Raw genomic sequence first — 8,185 nt, 5'->3', positions numbered from 1 at the left:
CACTCTAGCTCCTGAGGCAGAGGCCAAGGAGCCATCCCCAGCGCCCGGGCCATCTTTGCTCCAATGGAGCCTCTGCTGCAGGAGGGAAAGAGAGAGACAGAGAGGAAGGAGAGAGGGAGGGTGGAGAAGCAGATGGGTGCTTCTCCTGTGTGCCCTGGCCGGGAATCAAACCTGGGACTTCTGCACGCCAGGCCGACGCTCTACCACTGAGCCAACCGGCCAGGGCATCTGTACCATTTTTATAAGTAGATATCTCCCTCCGCCTGTTGGCTTGGTAGGGAATAGAGCCATAGCCATTGCCTCCCACTGAACTTAGAATACAACTCAATCTGCTGTTTTTATTCTTGCAAAGTAGAAAGCCAAGTTTGCAAAGAGCTGGAAGGTGTACATCTCTGCCAAGTCAGAAAAGCAGGAGTTTAAATGCATGATTTCCAAAAGGAAGCTTCACTCATCTCATTATAACGGATTGAAATTGTCTGAAATTTTATTTAGTAAAGATGTGTCTTAAATTACTGAATAAGTATGGGACTAAGTATTACATGTATATAAATTTGAGTAAATTAAAGTTTTTAGTACACAAGGGAGAGTTTGATAAAGTTTTTTATTGTTTTTAATAAACAAAAATCCTTTTTATTTCTTTTCTGTAAATACAAGTTACAAATGTAATAACATTTGAGATTCAAAATTATATTTCTAAAAACACAATAAGAAAAAAAAACAACTCACCTATTAAATGTGTTTTTCCCTGAATAATGTTATTCTGTGTTTTTTATTTTTTAAATATCTTTATGCCATTATGTATTTTCCAGGGTTATATTCCAACAATAATTATGCAGAATCTTTAAAATGAGAAAAATATTGTAAACATAAATAAAAATGTATGATATGGCCCTGGCCAGTTGGCTTAGAGCGTCGGCCTGGCGTGCAGAAGTCCCGGGTTCGATTCCCAGCCAGGGAATCTCTTCCCCTCCCGCAGCCGAGGCTCCACTGGAGCAAAGATGGCCCAGGCACTGGGGATGGCTCCTCCGCCTCTGCCCCAGGGACTAGAGTGGCTCTGGTCGCAACAGAGCGACGACAGGAAAAAAACAAACAAAAAAATGTATGATATATTTATGTTTATAAATTAATTTAAAATAATTTTATGTGGCTATTTTTTTAAATGTGAACCCTCAGTAACGAGTCTAGAAGTCATCTGCTCTAGTTTCCCAAACTTCACTCATTTTTAGAACAACTTCCTGTTGTTGTTTTGCCAAAATCTGTGTATAAACTTTATTGTATATGTTTTGTATATATTTGTCTTCTCTTTTTTATTTCAAAAGATTAATTAAAAATAAAATTTTATATCCCAGTACCATGTGAGAAGTGACCATAATTTGCAAAGAGAAAAACACATTCCAGCCAAATACCATTTCTTTTTTATTTTTAATTGATTTTAATTTGTTGTTTACATAGTTACAAGTATACCCCTGAGTATATCTCCCTCCCTCTCCCCCTTGTTCTCCTTGATACCCCCTTTCTTGTTCAAAGGTTCTGATCCTGAGTTTTGTTTACATTTTGTCTTTAGAGGAAGATGAGCGGAAGTGTGAGGGAGTTAAAGATAACTTAGCACCAAACTGAGTGTTTCTCTTTGTAATCATTAAAAATGCTAAAATAGAATTGAAAAGGGAATTACATGATCCGAGTGTAAATCTATTTTAATCTCGATATCCCTGCTACTTACAAACATTTCCTCTGCTGTTGTCTTCCCTGCTTGGGGAACTATTGGTCTAACCGACTCAGGCAAGTGGAGTACTAGTGCGTTAATAAAGACCTCCAGAATGAGAGAGTCCACATATTGTTCATGATTCTTTACAGTGGTTACCAAGATGACCACACATCCCAGTAAAACCCCAGTCCAACTTGACCCTGTTGTCTCAGCATAGTCATTACTCCCATCCCCTCTTATATTCTAATATGCCCTGATTTAGGACAATCCACTATATCGTCACCAGGTTGATCGCTCACCTATCCATCATTTTCTGAGCACCTTACCCTGGCCCTGGCTCTGTGAGAATGACTGCAAATACAAAGGTGAATAAGACACTTCCCAGTCCCCAAATTGCTTGGGAATGGAAGGCCAGGCCAAGAAAGGGAACATAGCCAACATGAAGTGATGAGAGTCACACACAGGTCTCTGCCATATGCTGTCGGCATCACAGGGAGGAGGACAGATGAATCAAAGGGACCCTGCAGGTTCCTCAGTGAGAAGGGCAGGAAGACCAGCTAATGGCCATGTGAGAACCATGGAACCACTCCACAGAGGCGGGGAGGTCTTTCCCTTCTAAAACAGTGTATTCATTTGCTTTCTGCATGTTCAGGGAACTGGTGTGGTAAGGATTTGAGTGGGAAACACACATACAGTTTTTAACCCCTACTTCTTCAGGGATGATAAGAAAACCTGCTCTGCCTGCTGAACCTTGTAATATGTAGAGACGGATAAAAATGTTTGCAGAGGAAGGATATTCTCCACAACCGAATGGTTGTAAAACAGAAATCAGATCGTGTTACTTCCTTGCTTAAAACCCTTCACAGGCTGACCATTGCTCTGGGAATAAAGCCCACGCCCCTTCCCACAGCCCACAGCTCCACCTCTCGTCAGCAGCCACAGCTCCTGCTGTTCCCACTCCGGCTCACCAAGCTGTGGCCCCCGTGGGAAATGCCAGGTTCTTCCCCACTGGAGCGCTTTGCTTGAGCTTTGCTGTTCCCTCTGCCTGCAGCCTCTTCCTCCAGCACCTTAAAAGTCTGACTTATATAAACGAAAAGCCCACTGAGAACAGCACCAGCACAGAAGGACCTGAGCAAAGCCAAGAGTCCGGAGAGATGACTCCTGCTGATGTCACAGAGCGCCCGGGCTACCAGCTGCAGGAGAATGCAGACCCTGCCTGCCTCCCCCACTGCTGTGCCCTGGTGCCTGGAACCAGCTGGCATGCTGGGTGCTGGCCTTTCTCTTCGGAACCACATTCATTTCTGTGGGGAGTTCCCGGAATAAAGTCCATGTACCACATCACTCCACGCTTCTCGAACCAGAGGATGCACAGCCCCAGTTCTGTGCAGAGATAAAAAACAGAGTATCTGACACATCTCTCTGGAGCATCAAGTTTATTACAAATTTAGGGAGAATAAAATACTTTGATAAGAACTCCACAAACATAGGAGCAAAGGGGAGCAGGGGAAGGGAGAGGGGCCCCAGGAAAACAGCCCAATCTTTGAAGTTTCCTTCAGATGGGGCCGAGGAGTGGACCACAGTGAGGCCCGACTATCTTCTTCTTTTTTTTTTTTTTTTTTTTTTTTTTTTTGTATTTTTCTGAAGCTGGAAACGGGGAGAGACAGTCAGACAGACTCCCGCATGCGCCCGACCCGGATCCACCCGGCATGCCCACCAGGGGGCGACGCTCTGCCCACCAGGGGGCGATGCTCTGCCCCTCCGGGGCATCGCTCTGTTGCGACCAGAGCCACTCTAGCGCCTGGTGCAGAGGCCGAGGAGCCATCCCCAGCGCCCGGGCTATCTTTGCTCCAATGGAGCCTCGCTGCGGGAGGGGAAGAGAGAGACAGAGAGGAAGGAGAGGGGGAGGGGTGGAGAAGCAGATGGGCGCTTCTCCTGTGTGCCCTGGCTGGGAATCGAACCTGGGACTTCTGCACGCCAGGCTGACACTCTACCACTGAGCCAGCCGGCCAGGGCCCGGACTCTCTTCTTGACCCCTAGGGCGCTCCAGGCTGTCATCCAGGCATAGCAGGTATTTTGGGGGGTTTTTTTGTTTTGTTTTGTTTTTAAGGGTTTTTTAATTAATTTTATTAGGGTGACATCAATAAATCAGGGTACATATGTTCAAAGAAAACATGTCCAGGTTATCTTGCCAATCAATTATGTTGCATACCCATCAACCAAAGTTAGATTGTACCTCTGTCACCTTCTATCTGGTTTTCTTTGTGCCCCTCCCCCTCCCCCTTTTCCTCCCCCCCCCCAACCACCACACTCTTATCAATGTCTCTTAGTCTTGTTTTTATGTCCCACCTACGTATGGAATAATGCAGTTCTTGGTTTTTTCTGATTTACTTATTTCACTTCGTATAATGTTATCAAGATTCCACCATTTTGTTGTAAATGATCCGATGTCATCATTTCTTATGGCTGAGTAGTATTCCATAGTGTATATGTGCCACATCTTCTTTATCCAGTCATCTATTGAAGGGCTCTTTGGTTGTTTCCATGTCTTGGCCACTGTGAACAATGCTGCAATGAACATTGGGCTGCATGTGTCTTTACGTATCAATGTTTCTGAGTTTTGGGGGTATATACCCAGTAGAGAGATTGCTGGGTCATAAGGTAGTTCTATTTTCAGTTTTTTGAGGAACCACCATACTTTCTAACATAATGGTTGTACTACTTTACATTCCCACCAACACTGTATGAGGGTTCCTTTTTCTCCACAGTCTCTCCAACATTTGCTATTACCTGTCTTGTTAATAATAGCTAATCTAACAGGTGTGAGGTGGTATATCATTGCCGTTTTGATTTGCATTTCTCTAATAACTAATGAAGACAAGCATCTTTTCATATATCTGTTGGCCATTTGTATTTCTTCCTGGGAGAAGTGTCTGTTCATGTCCTCTTCCCATTTTTTTTATTGGATTGTTTGTTTGTTTGTTGTTGAGTTTTATGAGTTCTTTGTATATTTTGGATATTAGACCCTTATCTGAGCTGTTGTTTGAAAATATCATTTCCCATTTAGTTGGCTGTCTGTTTATTTTGTTATCAGTTTCTCATGCTGAGCAAAAACTTCTTAGTCTGATGTAGTCCCATTTATTAATTTTTGCCTTCACTTCTCTTGCCTTTGGAGTCAAATTCATAAAATGCTCTTTAAAACCCAGGTCCATGAGTTTAGAACCTCTGTCTTCTTCTATGTACTTTATTGTTTCAGGTCTTATATTTAGGTCTTTGATCCATTTTGAATTAATTTTAGTACAAGGGGACAAACTGTAGTTGAGTTTCATTCTTTTGAATGTGGCTTTCCAGTTTTCCCAGCACCATTTGTTGAAGAGCATAGCAGGTATTTCGGATAAGATGCATTCCGAAGGAGATGCCAGATACCCTCCTGCTGTGGACCCCCGTGCAGAGAACTCCACAGCAGGTGCACTCCCCCACCATCTGCTGGACCAAGGCCTCGCACCTTGCACATGAGTAAGGAATGTAAATTTGTCATTTCCACATTGGGTGGCTTCCCAGGGGCCCACGTTAGAACCCTGAATACAGTTGCCATTTTAATAACCGGTTCACTGAACTCAACAAAAAATTAGGTATTCGTTCTGCTGAACCCGTGCAAACTGGCTGAATTGCATCACTGCCTACATCTCACTTCCAGTTCTGTTATCTCTTTGAACCAGCTTACTCTTTGCTAATTCTGCTGGTTCCCTTTCCTTTAAGTTCCTAATCACTGATACATGCCAATACCAATATCAGATAGTGGTGACAGTTGTACACCTTGTGAATGTAGTAAAATCGAATTGTTAACTTTAAAATGGTTAAAATGGGGAATTTTATATTATGAGAATTTTACCTCAATTAAAAAAACCCGTTTGTTAATATTCTATAAAGTTTCCACGGTCTGATGCACTGTAGAGTCTGATGCACAGTGTAGACCATAATTTCAAGATCCCATTAATGTTCTTTTCTCTAAGAACAGCAGCCCAATCTCTCATCTTCTGCAGTCTTTTTCTAAGTTCACTCATTCTTTCTTTCCACCCTTTAGCTTCTTGTGAAAGCAGATTTATGCTTTCTTTAAGATAAGCATTTTAATCCAAACTATCCTTTACTATGACCTTGAGTTGTTCATTTAGCTGACATATTTTTTAAGCTGTTTTGGTTGCAGCTACTTAAACTTTATATGATCTGGCCTGACCTGTGGTGGCGCAGTGGGATAAAGCGTCGAAACCTTGGGCTTGCCTGGTCAAGGCACATATGGGAGTTGATGCTTCCTGATCCTCCCCCTTCTCTCTCTCTCTGTCTCTCTCTCTCACTCCTCTCTCTCTAAAAAATCAATAAATAAAATATTAAAAAGAAAAAAAAACTTTATATGATCTGATCCATTTTCTTTTTTTTTTATTTTTCAGTTATAGATGACATACAATATTGTATTAGTTTCAGGTGTAAAACTTAGTGATTAGACAACTGTACCCCTCATGAAGTGATCACTATAAGAAGTGATCTTATGTCTAAGAACTAGACAGATAGTGGTGACAGTTGCACACCTTGTGAATGTAGTAAAATCGAATTGTTAACTTTAAAATGGTTAAAATGGGGAATTTTATATTATGAGAATTTTATCTCAATAAAAAAAAACCCGTTTGTTAATATTCTCTAAAGTTTCAGTCAGATATTTCCAGGTTTATTAATGGCCACCAGGTTTTGTGCTATAATCATTTGTTCTCAAATTTGATTTACATTAAAGAAGATTTAAAGCCTTACAGATTCTATATTAACAAGGGTGAGCTTGTAAAAACATTGATGTCTTTCCTGCACGAGGACAGAGACTCCAATGGCTAGTCCTTTATTTTTGTTTGAGTAAAATTATATATTTTTTTCTCTTTTTCTTTTTCTTTTTTTTTTTTTTTTTTTTTTTACAGAGAGAGTCAGAGAGAGAGGGACAGACAGTGACAGACAGAGAGGAACGGAGAGAGATGAGAAGCATCAATCGTCAGTTTTTCCGTTGTGGCACTTTAGTTGTTCAGTGACCGCTTTTTCATATGTGCCTTGACCATGGGCTACAGCAGACTGAGTAACCTCTTGATTGAGCCATTGACCTTGGGTGCAAGCTGGTGAGCTATTTTTTTTTTTTTTCAAACCAGATGAGCACAGGCTCAAGCTGGCGACCTTGGAGTCTTGAACCTGGGTCTTCTGCATCCCAGTCTGACGCTCTATCCATTTCGCCACTGCCTGGCCAGGCAAATTATATTTTTAATAATTAAAAATCTGCCTGACTGTGTGGTGATGCAGAGGATAGAGCATCAGACTTGGATGCAGAGGACCCAGGTTCAAAACCCTAAGGTCGCCGGCTTGAGTAAGGGCACATCCAGTTGGCACCACAGATAGTAATGATGCATTTTCTAAAAATCAGGTCTCACCTGACCAGGCGGTGGCACAGTGGATAGAGCATCAGACTGGGATGCCGAGGACCCAGGTTCGAGTCCCCGAGGTTGCCAGCTTGAGCGCGGGCTCATCTGGTTTGAGCAAAAGCTCACCAAGGTCGCTGGCTCGAGCAAGGGGTTACTTGTCTGCTGAAGGCCCGTGGTCAAGGCACATATGAGAAAGCAATCAATGAACAACTAAGGTGTCACAATGCACAACGAAAAACTAATAATTGATGCTTCTTATCTCTCCATTCCTGTCTGTCTGTCCCTGTCTATCCCTCTCTCTGACTCTGTTTCTGTTAAAAAAACAACAGGTCTCCCCTGTAATGTCAGTTTTCTGCTCAACTCATTCCAAATGTTTAATTTCTCTTTAAAGTCTTTCTTTTAGCCCCAAGTATAGACTCAAATATTTCCAGGTTTATCAATGGCCACCAGGTTTTGTGCTATAATCATTTGTTCTCAAATCTGATTTACATTAAAGAAGATTTAAAGCCTTACAGATTCTATATTAATGAGGGTGAACTTGTAAAAACATTGATGTCTTTCCTGCACGAGGGCAGAGACTCCAATGGCTAGTCCTTTATTTTTGTTTGAGTAAAATTATATTTTTAATAATTAAAAATCTGCCTGACTTGGTGATGATGCAGTGGATAGAGCATCAGACTTGGATGCAGAGGACGCAGGTTCAAAACCCTAAGGTCGCCGGCTTGAGTAAGGGCACATCCACATCTGGCTTGAGTGCGGGTTTGCTGGCTTGAGCATGGGATCATAGACATGACCTCATGGTCGCTGGCTTGAGCCCAAAGACCGCTGGCTTGAAGCCCAAGGTTGCTGGCTTGAAGCCCAAGGTCACTGACTTGAGCAATGGGTCACTGCTCTGCTGCAGCCCACCCCCACCCCGTCAAGGCACATGTGAGAAAGCAATTGATGAACAAATAAAGAGCCACAACGAAGAACTGGTGCTTCTCATCTCTCCCTTCTTGTCTGTCTGTCCCTGTCTGTCTCCATCATAAATAAATAA

Source organism: Saccopteryx bilineata, chromosome 4 (genome assembly GCF_036850765.1).
Source record: "Saccopteryx bilineata isolate mSacBil1 chromosome 4, mSacBil1_pri_phased_curated, whole genome shotgun sequence".
NCBI classification, from domain to species: domain Eukaryota; kingdom Metazoa; phylum Chordata; class Mammalia; order Chiroptera; family Emballonuridae; genus Saccopteryx; species Saccopteryx bilineata.
The sequence above is the reverse complement of the archived record's forward strand: the minus strand, read 5'-3'. Positions refer to the sequence as shown.